This window comes from Numenius arquata, chromosome 6, assembly GCF_964106895.1.
Source record: "Numenius arquata chromosome 6, bNumArq3.hap1.1, whole genome shotgun sequence".
Taxonomy (NCBI): Eukaryota; Metazoa; Chordata; class Aves; order Charadriiformes; family Scolopacidae; genus Numenius; species Numenius arquata.
The window spans coordinates 55628199-55642284 of NC_133581.1; positions in this window are offsets into that span (position 1 = coordinate 55628199).

Sequence of the window (14086 nt, forward strand, 5' to 3'; positions counted from 1 at the left end):
TCTTTCCACTGCTAATCGCTTTTACTGCCTGGTTCATTTCCAGACCAGCAAGTGAAACTCTGGCGCACAGTTGTGCAGGGAAGCTGTATCCCTGATATGATGCTTTGTAGGTGTGAAGCCAGTTCCCAGCTCCAACCTAAGTTTCGTATGAACTTCAGAAAATCACAGCCTTGCTGTGAACCAGCTTTCCCACTTGGCTATGCCATGCCAGGTCATGAAGCCCAGCACTCTTTCTCTGACACTGGCCAACTGAAGACACCTAGGGAAGAAAAAGTATGTAATGGTCCTGCTCCAGACTGCGCATCCAGCTTTCAGAGCTTTAGGAGCTTCCCATGCACCTGTGTTTAGCAGCTACTTGTGGATTTAGCTGAGGTGAATTTATCTAATCCCTTGGTGGGCATCTCTGCGTATTTGGTCTCCACAATATCCTGTGACGATGAGATTTAATTATACATGCACTGAAAAGAAAACTCCACCAAAACTTCCTGGTGTTTGTTTTAAAACTACTAGGTGGTATTTTAATTGACTAGAAGGAATACTTCTGTTATGTGAAATGGGGAATGAGATTTGTTCTTCACCTTTTTAGGCCACCTATGATGTGACCAAGCTGTCACCACTCTCTACTGTCTCCTTTCCAAGCTTCAGCTAGTCCTGCTTCTAATCTGGTTAGTTTTTTCTCATATGGGAGCCTTTCCATATCTAGTCACTTTTTACGGAACCTATTTTTTTCTGGCTATCTCTTTGATACCTGGTGCAAAACGTATTTAAGAAGGATTTATAGAAAGGCAAAATGGTGTTTTCTGCTTTTTTTTGTCTATATATTCCTGTTAATTCTGATAATTCTTTCTGCTGTTTTGCCCACCATGGAGCCCTGATCTCAGGTGTCCACCATGGCTTTGAGATTCCTTTCCTAGTAAAAATAGTTCATTTAAAGCCCGTGACATGTATAAATAAATTCCCTCCCTCAGGTGCTGTGTAGTGCATTTGTTGATGTGGAATTTAATGCAAAATTTGACGACTTATTGCTCTGCTGCATAATGTTACGGAATATTTATGCTGTAGTTCTTAGCTGTAGTTCAATCTTTTCTGAATAATTCGGTATCAGCTGCAGGCTTTGCTACTTTGCTCTTCACTCCCTTTACTAGATCATTTATGGATATGGTAAAGAACTGGGCATTATTTTCATTAAGGACAAAATCTGGGGGAGGAAACATTATTATACAAGCTAAGTGTATTATGTTACAATGATAATGATAATGATAATTATCATAAACTTTTGTGTCATTGCTCTGCCCTTTGATAGCTACCTTGTTAGTAACAACAACTCAGTAGCTGTTTGGAACAGTACTGTCTTTTTAGGAGCTAAAAGGGTCAAGGGTTTCCTGCCAGCAGGGGAGGTTTCTGTGCTGGTAAGATGAAGAGAACCAGGAGGAAGCTGTTTCTGGCTAACAATTAAATTAAAGAGCTGTGCCCACTGGTCTGAGAGAAAGGAGCACCTGTGTATCCTCGGAAGCTTTAGCATCACTCCCAGCAGTCGCTCTTCTGTGTATTAGGATTTTATTTAATTTTAATTAAAAATTTTTAAATACTACTAATAATACTAATACTACTAATAATAGCTATTATTATTACATTTTAGCATTATTTCCCCCTCGTCCTTTCCCGTTTGCTCCTGTGGGGCGTTCGGGGCGGCCCCTCCCCTCCGTCCCGCTCCCCCGCGGTGCCGGCGCGGGGGGGCAGGGGAAGGAGAAAGGGAAGGGGAAAGGGAAAGGGGAGGGGAAGGGGAGGAAAGGGTGCCCGAGCCCCAGCCGGGAGGAGCCCGCCGCTGTGCTCTGCCGGCACCCACGGGCAGCTGCCGAGGGTGGTGCTGCGTTTCCCCCTAGTGGTGCCTGAGCCCTGCAGAAAAATGAAGTGTCCCCGCCAAGGGGACACTTTCCCGCTGCTTTGCGGGAATGAGTGGCTGGGTTCCCGAGCTCGCAAAACTCCTCTTTCCTTCAGGGACGGATCCACGGAGATGGCAGCGTGTCTCCGGGCCGACAGCAGTGGCTTTATATAGCCGTGTTCCCTTCGTTAGATTCCAAGGTATGCCCGTATGAAGTACGCTTCGCTCTCCTTGTGCACCTGAAATCATTGTTCGTTGTTGCGTTCTGGTTCAATAACGGCACCGTTTGGTGCAGGCCAAGTCCGACGGCATTTGGCCCAGCATTTGTGGCACAGCGGAAAAGCCTGTTTCCAGGAGTCCGTATTTGGATGAGTTTGGGTGCTGAAGCATCAACGTTGTTCCCGGTCACCTGATGTATCTTTGGGGAAGTCCATGCCAGGCTGCGTGACTCTCTCGCTGATTTGCTGTTATCTAGTACTAGAGCAACAGGCAGAAACTGGGGAGATTTGGTGAAAATAAGCATACTTTAAATCTCCAAGGAACAAAGCATTGAACATATCGGAACTGAGGTAAAACACGTTGTACTGACAAGAAGCTCTTCACAAATAACAACCAAAGATGATCTCTAGCCACTACATAAACCTTCCAATAAGCTCCTTCTCCACAGCTACTTGCAGGGCCTGCAAACTTCCTAGCGATGTTCTGGATCAGGGGATTTTCACACCCCTTAAAAAAATACCCTACATCTCAAGGCGGTTGGAAGTGGGTAGCTAAATCCTCCAGCTCCTCTTAGATCTGATGTAAACGCCGTCAATGAGTGTATTGCAGAGATCCTTAATGGCAAGAGCTCGGTGCAGTACAGAGCATGCTGGCTTGAGCCCAAAGGTGGGGGAGCCCCGCCTGCAGGGTGTCCTGCCCAAAGACGGGGGGCCCGATGCCCCGCTTTCCCGAGCAATTTGGAGTCACTCTGGGCGAGCGTCATCACGTGCCTGCTCCTCACTGCCTATTGACTGTGAATGCTATAAGGCCCAATGCAGGTGTTTGTAACCGTGTGCACCATTAACCAAATCAAAGACTTGGGAGGAGCAAGGTGCAGAACCTGCAGGCCCCAGCCTCCAGCTCTGCTTGCGTTAAATCATTGCCTTGTGCCATCGTGTCACTGCGTTTCAGAGTAAGCCTCTCTCCCCTTGCTCTGTCTGACTGCACGCTCTCCTCTGAGACAAGCAAGACTGTGGGCAGGGCAGAGGTTGAGGGAATGCCAGCTGCTGCTGATCCACATTTGACCACCTTGGGACCCTCATGCTGGCAATGTCACTTAGATTCTCCAGGACTGCCCTTGTCCTTGCATCCTCCGTGTACTTTCCTGCTAACCTGCCATCTCCCTCTCTCTCTGTTCCTTCAGCAGCAGCTGCAAGAAGCCATTGAACGCTGCGTTCTTCTCATCAGTGTCTTGGTGCAGCTCCAGCTCCCTAACCCACGAGCTCCCTTTTTGATTTTCATGAGTATGTGCCATCCTGAAAATGGCATTTTGCGAAGATTGTCAAAAGCTCTCCCTAGCAAAGCTCCCTGAGCATCGAGCATCCTTTTTCATATCTTGTTTTCCTCTTCCCCTTCAGAAAGACCTCAGACTTGGGGACAGTATGTGGCATACTTCGTTGATTCAGGCAGATGAATGTGTGAAAAGATTACGTGGGTCTCCTGATGAGAAAAGGAAACATTGTTTTGTTCCTCGACATCTGGTAGGGGAAGCAGGTGGTTCTTCTGATTATTGCTCTTAAAATTAAAAAGCTATTATGGGTACTTTAAAATGTTATTAGTGTGTTGAAGGAGTAATGTTAATAGTTAAAATAAAGAATATTGATTAATTCATGTTCATTAATGTTATATCTTTTAAATATTATTGTTATTATATTAAGTCCTGTAGGAACAGCTTTAAAGGTTCTTAATTAGCTTTTACTTAGGAAAAGCAGCAGCATTGGGACTGGCGGAGCAGTGACTGGTGGATGTGCATCCAGCTCTAGGAGGGATGCAATTGCAGGACTCGGGTGGAACTTCATTTCAAAGCTGTGATGAGAACTGCCTCTCAGCATCTCTCTGGCCCTGGTCTGAGGTCTGTGAACGCTACCCTTTCATGTGGCAAAGGACTTGAGCTGCTGAGAGTCCGATGCTTCAGCCCCGTGCAGACCCAAGGTTCTCCGGGATCCTCAACCCATTACCCTGCAGAGTCCAGCTGGAGTGGGGCTGGTACACTGGGGGCTTTCTTCGGAAACAACCTCTGCTCTCTTTTTTCACCAGGTTCAGTGCTTAACGTGCTGGCAACCTGGGCTGCATCCCTTCCTCCCACTGTGCCTTGGGAGCGCCCAGGCCAGTGGGTCTCCCACGCCCCACCTTCGGCATGGTGCTGCGGTGTGTAGACTCTTCAAAATTTCTTTTGTGGCAGAAAAAAGAGCAGTTGGGAAAACATTTACACAAAAGAGGTGGTGTGAGCTCCAGTTCCTGCTCATGGCTACCCAATGGCTATTTCATGGGAAAGACAAGCTCTTGCTGGAGTGTGGCCCGAAGCCCTGGATACCCCTCTCCCCAGGTGAGCACTCCCTTTCCTTCACTGTCTTTCACAATCTTCTGAGGATGCTGAATGTTTACAAGAGGTCAAAAGTGAATGGATGGAAAAGCCCATCTATTAAATCTATTAAATCCAAAGACACCACTCAGGAATTGCCTGAGCCAAAGATTGCTGGCCGTTGAGAGGATATTGAGAGGAAATATCACTTTATGCTTTTCTGTTCTATACTTTTCCCCAAGCACCTGTTTCTGGCCACTGTAAGAGACAAAATACTAGGCTAGATGGGCTTTCAGTAAGCAAACAGGTTATTTTTATAAAAATATATTTGTAAAACATAACATAAAAATTATAAAATAAATACAAAATACAAAACAAAGCATAAAGCAAAATATAAAATACATTTATATTTATAAAGCTACACAGGTATTTCTGTGCTGCCTTCTTGGTAGTTTGTTACAAAATCCCAATTTTTTTGTGAATGAGCCTTTGACAGTGATTCTAGTTGTATCAGAAAGCAAAAAACTAACCACATAATAAAGTAATAAAAATGAGACTAACAGCACTAAGGTTGCAAAGTTAAGCACTTAGAGGGAAGAAAATGTCAAAATAAGGGGGCTTGTAGTCTTAGGACTGTAACTTGTTAAAAATTCCCCATCTGATGCCCTCCTGTGTGTACTGGGAGATGATAGACTTTCTTTACACAGTGATACTCTGTTTTCAACAAAGGGTCCCTCCCGTGTTCCAGTGACAGAATGGAGGGTGACTAGAGCGGAATGAGGAGCACAGGGAGGAGGAGAGGGTAGTCTGCAGAGTCCTACCTCCTCCTCCTGCCTGCAGGAGCTCGTGGGCAGGGAGAGGAGCTGCTGGTGACCACCGAGGATGGCTGCTGAGTCCCATGAGACCCTGTCCCTGAGAGCATGCCGGTGCAATGCTGGATGTCTTGAGTGAAACCATATTCTTCAACAGAAGGCACATATGGCTCCTCGTTTCTGGGTGCTAACTGAGGGCACCTGGTGCTTAGTTGTAGGCATATTTGTCCCCACCACACCTCAGGTCAGCTAAAGCTGTGCATGGTTGTCAACTCCACTTATTATCTAACGAAATTTCTACTTCAAGGCCCAATTCTAAATTGCTTTTTCACAGGAAATGGGATTAACTCACAGTATATATAAGTATATATTTTGAAGGATGTATCTTTGTTCATTACAGTGTCCGTGCAGTCATTTATAGTTAGGTACTGTAATATAAAAATAACATGAGCAACTGTTTTGATGGCAGTAATACCGATAGCCAGAATATTGTGTAATGCTTTACATGTAAGCACATGTAAAGGGCATTCTTGCGAAATTGGATGTTTTGGTATAATCATTCTTCCATTGTGATCAGATATGTGTATACAGGTAGCTTGTCATGTTGACAGCATGATAAATCTGAGCAGACAGCAACTGCTACAAAGACCTCTGACAGATGAGCACTATTTGAGGTGTCTAATGCTGCAAAGTTAAGCAGCGATGGGTGGCCCCTCTGCCCAGCACCTCCCCTACTGCCTGCTGGGCAGATGTTCTGACAGCCTTTGGTACCTGAAAGTTGATTCTGCTCCCTTAACTTCAAAATTTTCACAAGCCAACAAAAGATCTTTGTTTCCTGTCATCTCTCGTAATATTTTCATTTCCTTATTTGAGTCCGGGAACACTTACCTTAATAGCTGCCTTCCCGCATCAAATGTAACATTTTTGTGTTATCTTTCAGGATCACATTTGTCAGCTTTCCCTGTCTCCCTCTCTTCTCCTTGGGGAGTCCTCCCTCACCAGGGGCACCACTGGTCTTAGAGGTGAGGTTAGGGTTTAGGGGTGGGTTACGAACGCCAAATGTCACTCGTGCCTGTACAGGATTTCGTCATGCCTAGACTGAGTTTCCTGCGGTACCAACTGGGCCACGGATAGACCAAAAAGGCTGTCCAGAAGGTCTGTTTTGGGCTATGGTGAGTTGCCCTGCAAGATGTCTGTCTCTCCACTGAGCGTGGAAGGCGTTTAACCAACTGATTCAGATTACATACCTATTTTTGAAGTGGCTAACATTTGGTGACATGAGGAGGAACATCTTGACCTTATGTTCCTAGAATCGGTTATTATCACATGAAAGGTGCTTTTTTATTAAAAAAAAAAAAAAAAACAAACAAAAAAACCCTAACCAGTTTTATAATCTATTAAAGGATGACTGAGCTAAGAAAAAGATCTAAGAAAAAGAATGTCTTTTCCTAAAACGTTGCCGCAGTTGTCCCTTGCCAGAAAAAAGTCACCATGAAAAAACACATCTGCAACTTGACCTGAAAATTGCCTCCCAACAGTTCCTGAAGATATCACTTCCCTCTGTGATGAAGTTAAAATGTAATTAAGGTTATGTTGCTTTGGAAAAGTTCATTGATGATGTGGTGGGTAGAGGGAGGCAAGACTGCGGAGCTGAAACGTGCTGGAAATTAGCATGAGGTGTTATGCACTCACAGCGATCTTTCACGTGTCCTGGCAGTTTGTCACGAGAGTGTCTATTGAAGGAGGTGACGCTTTGACTGTGATACACAGCATGAAAACATGCGATAAACAGGAAGGCTGGTGCGATGGGGAATTTTCTAGAGTACTGGGTCTAAACCTAATGTAAACAGATTATTAGGTGGGGGGAAGTGTGTGTAAATAACTACTGGCATCGTTTATCTGTATAGAAGCATGAGAGTACTTCCCCTTGAAGTGAGAAGAGAAAATTCTAAAATAAAACCTTCTAAAAGATTATCTGCTCGGATTTTGTTACTTCCCAACATGTCTGGAGGTTACAGTGGAGACTGCAGCAAAAAGAGTGAAGTTTTTTACTCTTCATTTTTATTGTCCGTTCTTATAATTAAAATCCCTGGAAACTGTCATTTAGCAACAAATTTAAAATAACAAGAACAAAACTTGCACGAAGTCCCCAAACAAAACAAAAAACCCTATAGGTGTTGACACATCCTATCATCAGGTTTAAAAGGTAAGTACAAGAAAAACGATTGTTATCAGGTGTGAATTAACATATAGTGAGTTTGCTCGCAACTGAAGATAACTGACAGATATAACACATGCATTAATAAAACTCCAAATGAAAGGTGAGGCTGTCATTAGGGATGGTACTTGGAGAAATGCTATTGATTCCAGAAATTGAATTTAATTTGATGGCTTTTACTGTAATTAACACAATGGTTTGTACCAGCATAGATCTCTTAACATTATTATCTAAGGTGACAAATTATGAAATTAAATGTTCATTTAAGATGTAATTCAAATTTTCTAAAGGTTTTCTTGAGTCAATGGGTCTCAGTTAATTTCCTTAGAGCTAACAGACCTGATTTTTTTTGTTCTGTCAGTTTTCTGCCAATGAAGGTACTCCTGATTTACATCAATGCTGCAATGAAGGCAACATACACAAAGGAAACATTCACAGGTTCTGATGAGTTCTTGACAGCCCCTATTGCGTATACTTTGCAAGCTTGAAAGGTATTTTCTTTGTAGCATTAGATTTTAATGGTACTGAGTGTAACGTGCACATATAATAACAATAATTCACTTTCCTTGTGTTCACCCATTTACCTTGTCATATATCTGCTAGAGGCAGGGTCTGCTTCTCTTCTCTTTTACACCTGTTTTACCCGAGGGCTGTTTATTTTGATGGAGTTACTCCTGATTTAGACCTGTGCGTATGAATCTGTTATCTGAGAGAGGTAAATTAATGCTTTTAATCAAGACCACTCTTCTGCCTACCCATCAACATCAAAGCCTAGGCATGCTATTAGTTATTGAGAAAGGGAGCACAGTGTGAGTAAGCAGCCCTCAGCTATCTCTGCCCCCCCATTACCAGAATTTTAGCACCATTACCTCAAGACCATGAATACTTTTATCCTCACAGTCACTTGGAAAGGCTATATATCCTGATTTTACAGACCAAAGCCATGAAAGGATGCAGAATTTAGGCAGAAATGAGGTGCCTAAATCTAATCCTCAAGACCACTTTGCGCAGCTGCTACCCAAAGTCTCCCTACTTTGAAGGTGCTTCTGTTGTGGACATTAAAGTCCCACATACCTGAAGATTGCTTTCTGGCCATTCCTTGGCCATTCTGACAACCTCGGTCTTGTCAGGATATAGCAGCTGTATGTCTAAGCTTTCCCCTGTCAGAGCCTGTGGCCTCAGCAGGACTCTCCCCACTGGAGTGTGAATCTGCCACCACGTACTTGAAGTGTGCTGAAATCCTTAGGCCAGATTTCACATTTAACATCAGTGGAATCACTTTATGTTTTTTTCTTCCCCTTTCCCAGATACAAAGAGCTCTGGCAGCCTTAGCACTGGTCTTCTATCTGGTAGTTGAAGGAACAGATCAGTCATGTGGGATGTAGGTGAGGTAGCAGCAGACCCTCTGTTTGGGAGGATTCAGATCTGTCCGTGTATGCTTCCCGTTAACTGCCCAAGCCAAGGGCTAAAAAGTGGGATTTCCCAGTTTACTGAGATCCACTAATCTCGCCGAGGCCTGGTGAGGATGATGCAGTGTACCATCTCTGTCTCTGCGTGCCATTATCTCTGGTGGAACCAGGCCACTGTGCCAAACTTCTTTTCTCAGAGATGAGTAAGAAATATGGGATTTTGTGCTAGATTCCTTATGGTCTGGGCAAAATATTCCCGTAGGCAGCCCTGCTATAAGGTACTATATAGAACAACTATTGGATGAAGAAGAATGAATCTTTCTTGGAGTAGGAACTGGAATAGATAGCTAGATTTTCCTCTGATTGTCTTAGCCACCAAGTAAGTTGATCTCCCTCTTCCCCCCTTCTCCATGAGTATTTAAATAATTCAAGAACAGTGACCTTATTTCTGCAGGAGTGTAGAGTGCCCCAGTACAGCTAACTGTCATCAGATGCTGAGGGACACTCTTAGAAAGAGGAAGGATGGACTCTCCTTGGACAGGTAAAAGCACTGAGTCTGGTTTCCTGAGTCTTGAGTGAATGTGCTGAACTGAGGATGTAAAACGTGGCATAATACATTACAGAAACACATAATCCCTTTGGTTTTCCAAACACATAGAATCATAGAATGGTTTAGGTTGGAAGTTCGTCTAGTTCCAACCCCCCTGCCACAGACAGGGACACCTCCCACTATTCCAGGTCACCAAAGCCCCATCCAGCCTGGCCTTGAACACTTTCAGGGATGGGGCATCCACAGCTTCTCTGGGCAACCTGTTCTAGTGTCTCACCACCCTCACACTAAAGAATTTCTTCCTAATACCTGATCTAAATCTACCCTCTTCTAGTTTGAAGCCATTAGCCCTTGTCCTATCACTACAAGCCCTTGTAAAAAGTCCCTCTCCAGCATTCTTGTAGGCCCCCTTCAGATACTGGAAGGCCTCTGTAAGGTCTCCCTGGAGCCTTCTCTTCTCCAGGCTGAACAACCCCAGCTCTCTCAGCCTGTCTTCATAGGAGAGGTGCTCCAGCCCTCTGGTCATCTTCATAGCTACCATGCCTACCTTAAGAAGAGGGTGCAGGTCTCTGAATCCCGAGTGAGCAGAGGCACTTATGTGCAATGCTGAGCTGGAGGGCCCAAGTCCTCAGGGAGGTTGGAAATTAAGACGTAAGGGCCTTAACATTGCCCGTCACCCACCTTGCCGTGTTCCCCTGCTCCTGAGATGGCAGCTGTGAACCCAGCTGCGAAGTGTCCTCGGCTCCCCAGCAGGTGCTGGCCGCTCGGGCGAGGGCTGTGATACCTGCACAGGGACTCGGGCGAGGGGAGGTGGGCGTGGCCGTGGGCGTGGCCGTAGGCCTGGCGCCCCCCCTCCGCGCCCGGCGGAGCTGTCCCGTCCCGCGGTGCTGAAACGCCGCGTAAAGACAAGGTGTCGTCTAATCCCGGCCCGGCCCCCGCCCTCATCGCCGCCGCTCCCCAGCGCAGACCAGTAAATTCTCGGGACCTGAAGAGCAAGGGCCAATTAATCTTTTTTAAAAACCACGGTCCCACGTGTAGGCTGAAGTCCCTCTTTATTTGTCGGCTGATTATAGCTGTAATTGCTTTGCTATTTATCCGCAAAGCGGCTTCCCCCATATTGAGGATAATGGCATTAGGAGGCCTTGTCAAGAATGCTAATTACTTAAACTCGGAACTTCAAATTTTAGGTCTTAAAGGCAAATGGAAAAATTAATTAAAGAGATTCGAGCCAGAGTAGGTGGTTAAATGCACTGAGACAATATACACGCTAGGCTGCTGACCTGAACAATACTCCTTACCAATGGCAGAAAAGAAAATGGGGGAACAAACTGATAGGTAATTCAGCTATAGAATTATTTTAAGGACACAGTTAGAAAAATGCACGTTTATCAAAACAAACATCTTACACCAATACTGTTGCAATGTGAATTGATGCAAAATTAGTAATAGTTACTCTCAAAAGAGAAAGAATTCTTTAAGCTTAAAACCAGGAACTTTTACTTCTGCACATGTAATTTGTCAGAGAAGTAATGAATAAAATTATAAATAATAAAGATCATAACAAGTTAATATTAAAGCCCATAAATACATCTTCGTTAATCACATAAAGGCTAATAGAAACATTCAAAAAGTATTTAAGAGTGATTTTTTTAAAACCAAATGGCTAAGAAATATAATCCTACTGTACCTTAGTAATTGTTAAAGGAAGGACCCATTATCTTAATTATGTTTCTGGAGCAAACATTATTTCAATGTGATAAAAGATGACATGACACTAAAGGTAAAGCTACAGCAGATGTTACATGAGTAACAAGCCAATATGCCCACATTCTGGTAATTTCTCCCCCCCTAGACATGTTCTCATTAATCTGTGATTAATAGGATTTGAGTATAGTAAATGATGTTGATCTATTGTCTGTCTTTGTCCCACACCATAGAGAGAGCAATTTGTCAGCTCAGCTTTTGTGTGACTATTTAATAGCAAAGAGGGGGAGAAAAAAGGACGCTAATCTTCTAATTGGCATCTATAGAGAAAGGTCTAAGAACACTGCCTGCCTGGAAATAGCTTGTGTGCAATTCCTATGCCTGTGAGGCTGAGGCAGACGGACAGTTGTACAGCCCCGGGTGCCCATGGAAAAGGAACTGTATGTATCTCTCACACAATCACCCACTGTCCAAAGGGAGACTGGAGAGCAAGGTACGCCATAGAACAAGGTGCAATTGCTAACTCTTCAAAATCTGTTATGTTTCAGCCTGTTACATGTCAAGGCAGTACTTCTTGACTGGTGTGACTTTTATAAAGACAGAAAGCTTCCTCCTTCCCAGAGCAGAAAGAAGGACAAGGCAGGGGAAGAAAGTGGGACAGTGATGGAGACCAGAATAGTCCTCTCACTGGGAAAATCAAAATCAATGGAGGGAACATGAAGTGCCTGAACGCCTTTCCAGAGACGTCAGGTGAACAATGGCTTTGTGCTAAGATGGTGCCACTTATAATTTAACTGTCCTCCTTAGGTGCTAAGGTTACCTAATAAAATGATTGTCCCTCCCATAGGACAAAATACAAATAATTTCACAATTAAGCATGCAAGGTGCTGCTTAAAACTATGCATGAGGACAAGTGCTTTGCCTTTCCCCCACCCCTGGGTTCTATTGATGTCCTCCAAAAGGTCAGAACCAAGACTTGCTTTTGGGTGCAGATGAGGAATGGATCCCTCTGGCACATCTACATCTCAGTAAAATGCAGCTTTGTTTTGTGTAATGATTTCTTGAGTGGTGAACGTTGCTGAAGAGTTCCTTATTCAGCTTAACCACCTGAGCCATTCTGACAATAAAACTACTTAAGGCAATGCAGCAACTCTCTAAAAATTTTTTTTTTTTGAGGACCTATGTCAGTTTTTTAGTGGTCCAATTTAGGGCATATTTCTGTAAGTAGTTTTATCAATCCATCAGGTGGAACCAGTAAATTGCATCGAAGAAGGGTGGGACTATCTTAAATCAGCTTTGTCACTTGGAAATTGTGCTGTGGACCTGAGCATAATGTTGTTTCTACTTATGTAACTCTTCAGTGGAAAATCTTTACTGCCTCTGTTTTAATGCTAATACATGTGAGCAGAATTTAATGGAAACTGATGAAGGATAAGGATTGGATAAAGAGATGCTTTCCTGCTGCTTGGTGATGTTACTTGTGGGCACATTGAGCACAATTATCACCAAGCACAGAGCATAGCCCTTTTCCTGCCTTTGGGGGTGAGCATTGGCATTTGTCCCCATTTCAGGCATGGCAGAGAGAATGCACCCAAACTGTCCCCATGGAAACACCCAAAACTTTCCCAATGGAAAGAGCTCCCTAAGTAGAGATGCTGAAGCTGTCCTGGATCTATTAGTCCCACACTGGGGAGCGCAGTACTAAAACCCCTGCCTGAGCTGGGGCCATGTGAATGAGCTGAAGCACAGCAGTACATCCATGTCAGCATGTCTCTGTGCTCTAGCTGGTATGTCTTTCAGAGAGGTGTCCCTTGTGCTTCTGAACGTGAACTCATGCAGTATATCGCCAGGCCGTCATGCAATGTAGATTGGGACTGAAGCTTGGGGCTCTCTGCCTTGTGCTCTGGTCTGATGAACTCTAGTGGGACACTAGCTCTTCTGGACTGCTTGTGATCAAGCAAGGAAGGATTTCGTCATCCAAAGCTGGAAGGTCCTGGAGCATGCCTAGGACCAGGGTACAGCAGCCTTGGAAAATTGCAGAGTATCTTGGACTATTTCCTCAATTCCCTTTGTAGAGGAGAGAGGGGTCCTGCAGCCTGGGTGAACTGTACTTAACCAGCCTGTTTACATAGAAGTTTTCATATATTTCCCTGTAGTGGTCGCTGAGAGAAGAGGGGCAGAACATACACCCCTTAACTCCTGCCTTCTGCCACCGTTTGAAGGTTTCTTGGTGTCGGGACGTAGTGCCACAGAGATAAAGCCTTCCAAGACTGCACACATCTGTCTCTATGCAGGCATTGTGCAAGGGCAGGGGAACCACAGGTGGCCCAAACAATAATCATACATGCTATTTTAGAGGTTAGGGTGCTTCATCCTGTCCAAGATACAGTGAAAAAATGTTCCAGTTCACAGGGATTTTCAGTCTTAGAGTAAGCTCAAATCTTACGTAATACTTTTGCACAAATATACAGGGCGGCCAGGTTCAAATACTACAAGTTCTACTTCTTTTTAAAATACGAGGTTAGGTTTTATTTTTAAAATGCTCAGAGCTGTGAGAATGGGAAGATTTGTTAATCCTCTAGGCAAGTAAGTAAGCAAAATGCCCCCAGATGCTTGCTCTGAGTAGAGCAGGAGGTGCTGGGAGGCTGCGGGTGGCTGTCTGTGATCTGGACTTCATCTGACAAAGTCCACTGCATCAGGACATGAATTTATTGCATCTGTCCATCAACACAGCTCATTACATGGAACTTGAACTTAAGCTGTCACATATTTTCCGATAGATTAATCTCTATCTAGCATGTGAAGTTGTTGCAAGCACTATTTGTTATTTGATATTTCATGCTCTCAGCCTGTTCAAAAAGCTGCTGAGTTAAGGAAGATCAAAATGCAGAGTGACATTTCTCTTTAAAAAGCCATTATTACAGAAAGACTCTGGGACTGTTGAAATGTGA